General features: G+C 41.8%; 1 protein-coding gene across 2 annotated transcripts in view; it reads left to right on the top strand.

Annotated features, from left to right (window-relative positions):
- Positions 1-3,966, top strand: part of adgrd1 (adhesion G protein-coupled receptor D1) — a 36,919-nt gene that overhangs the window by 14,383 nt on the left and 18,570 nt on the right. The window lies entirely within an intron of this gene.

The raw sequence follows: 3,966 nt of genomic DNA, 5'->3' as shown, positions 1-3,966 counted from the left end.
GGGGGGTGGGGGGGTTGTTCTTAGCCTGTTTAAATCTTTCTTCACAGAGCATGTGGCGTCCAGAAAGCAAACTGATTAAGGACATTTGAATCGCAAGCTTAGGGCGGTTTGAAAGAAACAATAACTTGCTTTTATGAACAACATATTTTTTCCTCTGCTGCTTCACGGCAGCGGCTGTGCCAGCTCACCACGGTGATTCTTATTACAACTCCTAATGGAAATTAGCTTCAAAATGTGTCATGCTGTGGTCTACAACAGTGTAGTGATATATATAGATATGTGTATATATATTTTTTTTCTCACTAAAGTTAAAAACCAACTTCTTCTTTCTGCTTGAACATGTTAGACAGTCATACATGAGACATTTAATGAAACCAGCTGCCCACCAGCAGACTGTCCTGTTTAATTTAAAAGTCCCACTAAAGTGACTTACTTTCCATTTAAGTAAATTACCGGTGCCTTTTTTTTTTGTTTTCTCCCTCTCCCCTCTCATAAAAGTACAAAAGAGAAGCTTAAGCGGTGAAATCGCCAAAGTGTTGCTCTGTTTGCCTTTATTTTCCTTGGTGAACTGAATGTTTCTGCTGTAATTATCTGGCCCGGTTCCTGTTGCAGTGATTTCTCTGTTTGCTTTAGCAAACACCATGGGAAAGACTTTATAATCTTCTTTGTTACAGGGGTGGGAGTGATGCTCACCAGTCCCAGCAGCTTTTCTGAGTCAAGGTGTTCCTATTTCAGCTGGACTGTTAACATAAAGATAAATCGCTTTTTTTTCTCTCTCTCTTCTTCTTCTTTTCATTCTTTCTTTATGTTGTTAGACTTAATATGAGCACATGTTGACCGGAATGAACAGTGCCAGCACATTTCAACTTAACTTAGCTCAGACGATGATTTATGTTGAGGGGTTCGGCCGTAATTCCAAACATGACGCTTCTTGGCCAGGTTCTCGTCCAGAGACAGGCTGTGTTGCTATAACTGGTTTGCTGCTCAGGTTTGTGGTCAGGTTTAGTTAAAAAAAATGAAACTATTTTGGGATTTTTCATGTTTTTGGCAGCTTGTTTAAAGTTTGAATGGGAGGGGGTCGGTTTAGTAGTACCGGCTTAGTTTACAAACCTTTGGAGTAAAATTTGAAGGCTTCCTAAAAGACAAAGAACGCTCACTGATTGGTTTGAAACTTTTTAAGGAATATAGGTACGTAGAAAATGACTCTTGCCTTTTTGAGGGGAGCTCACCAGTTCTCCTAATGCTTGTTGGTAAAATCCAGAAACCTTCATGTTTGGCTAATTGATTAACTTAAACTGACCCTAGGAGTGGTGATACACGCTTGTTTGTCTTGTGTGTCTCCTTGTGGTCCTGTGATGGACTGGTGACGTATCCAAGGTGTGTCCCAAGTGCCAGGTAGTGGAGAATCAATGAAAAAATGATAGAAGAATGAGAAGTTTGATGCCAGAAACACACACAAAAAGGTAAAACAAGAGGCAAAAAAATAACAGGAATATACTATTTACTATTTTCTACGTACTATATTCTTGAATATGTTGGAATAAATAAATTTACTGGTGGCAGGTGAGGGTGTCAGTGTTGAAAGCTTACAGTTTAATAAAGGATCCAGATTGTCTTGGCAAATCTGCGCAAATTAAACCAAAACCCTCGGCTGGACGTGTGTGACCTTCAAGGCCTGAACAGCTACTAACCTCAGTGGGATTAAAAAGCGTAAATAAAAGTAAGAGCAAGGTAAGACAATAGCATACAAGCCCCTCTCCCCTATCTGACACTTGGTTTGATAAAAACATCCCGACCTCAGACTGATGGAATCACCAACCTGTAAATAACATCGAGTCATGGCAGCTACTCCGTTAAGCTGAGGTCAAAGCTACGTGGTTGATGTCAGGATGACCTTGCTCTCCTGATTGATGCCCTTTAAGCTCAAAGAAACAACTTGCGTGCCCACATGTTTTCTCACGCCTCACAACTGTAGTGTTGATTGGAGTCTGGCTCCGTCTGTGATTTATTACAGCTGTCTGATTCTGGTTTAGTTTGAGAGGCCTTCTGCAGAGAAGAGTAAAAGGGGTAGAAAAAAAAGCGTGAAGGGCATTGGGATCTGGAGTTAAACATTAATACACATAAAGCAGCCAACACTACAGTCAGGTGGTCTTTTTCCCATCCCAACGTAATTCTGGTGCTCTGATGGGAATGACTGGAAAAGCTAATGTTAGTTTGACTTTACAGGGTTAATTTTGGTGCCGAGAGAAGACTTTCTAAGGAGATACAGTTTGGGGAACAGCACGGCAGCAGTACGCAAAAACACTCAGTATTTCATTTCACTACTATTTTTTCTCTTTTGGAATGCAACAACCAATACTTACAATTGGCAAACAGCTGTACCCCTATTTTGTATCTTTAAGCTATAATAAAATATAGATCTACAGGTAGTAGTTGGTTATTTTAGCTTTGCTAAATGCAATTTCCTTGTGTAAGTTGCACCGCCTTGCTTGCTGGAACCCATCTCAGTCCCTTCTCGGTTTAGTTTCAGTCTGTCAATAAGAACTGGACATTCTTGACCACAGCAGTAGCAATGAGACCTGCTGCAGGCTTCAGCAGGACGGCCTCGTCTTCGTCCAGGTTGGGGGTCCTCGTTCACTTCTTCTCCGAGGTCCATATCGCTGGACACCTGTTGACAAAACTGGGGAGAGGCCCAGTATTTATAGGGGTCCAGATTTCATACATAACTCTCACACCACTGCTGCACCACTTTCTTGCAGCTGTCGAACGGCAGTAGCACTTGTCAGAAGTTTGCAGTTTTGTCACAGGAACGTCATACGAACATTGTGCATCAGTGGCGTGATCATTATGTGTACTCCCATCGGATTTTGTCTCACATTTTGCCAGTGGTTTGTGCGACATTCCCACAAGAAATGCAAATCGGTGAAAACTTTGTTGCATTTTTTTTGTCTTCAGTTAGTCGCCAGCGTTGCAGCTCTGTGAAATACTAGCTTTATCGTTTCTTTCTGAAACAATAAAAGAGACTTGGCAGGAAGCATAGGCGTAAAATGTAGTAGATATGAAGGAAAAAACACAGCTTGTGTTTACATTATGTCTAGACTCGTTCTCTTACATGTGGATAATAATAGATTCATTGTTTAGCACCTAAAATAAACTCACAAAGTTGATTTAGCGTTCCTGATACCCACACCTTATCGTGCTAGTCCATGTTGGTCTCGGACCTTTCCATCACAATAGAGGCTGTACTTTATTGCCGACCTTTTTATAGCTTCCAGCACCCGCCTCGCTTAAACCTTGTGGTCAAAACGCTCTCCTCCCCCTGTATCTCCCTGTCCCAGCCACCCACACCCATCCATACACCAACACACACACATAAACACAAGCTGTGGGAGCCAACGTGCTGATCAATCGCAGATGGAGGTCTGGTCATTGCTAGTCCTCACTTGCCAAGAGATTTAATGACTCTCATTACAGCTCTTCCCTCAGCGGTCCCCTCGCCAACAAGAACCTAATGTCACAAAAGCCACCTTCAGCCGGGTTAAGAAGCAATCACGTGCACACACAGAAAGAAGTTTTCCATTTGTGAGGTATTGCTCGCAAAGAATTTCAAAACACGTACATGTCTCGTCTTTGTGAAGCTCCTCTGAAACGACGCACAGAAATTTGGAGCACATCAAGTCAAAGCTGCTTTTACAGAGAACCTTCAGTTTGGGATGAAAACTGACACGAGCAAACGTATGTTTTTTTTCCCCACAGTTTAACTTAAAGGCCAAAACCACGAATGCAGCCAAATGTGAGCATGTTATTCCTTCGAAACAAGCCAGAAAAAAAAAAAAAAAACGCATCACAATGGGGCTGCTATAAAAACCCACGGGAATTAAACACTAGTAGATCAAAACCCCATTCCTTCGCTAGGTGCAGTTATTTCTGAACGCAAACAATTCCCCGCTGTTTTTTTTTTTTTTG

Source organism: Kryptolebias marmoratus, linkage group LG1 (genome assembly GCF_001649575.2).
Source record: "Kryptolebias marmoratus isolate JLee-2015 linkage group LG1, ASM164957v2, whole genome shotgun sequence".
Classification (NCBI taxonomy): domain Eukaryota; kingdom Metazoa; phylum Chordata; class Actinopteri; order Cyprinodontiformes; family Rivulidae; genus Kryptolebias; species Kryptolebias marmoratus.
Note: the sequence above shows the minus strand (reverse complement) of the source record. Positions and strands in the feature narration are given on the sequence as shown.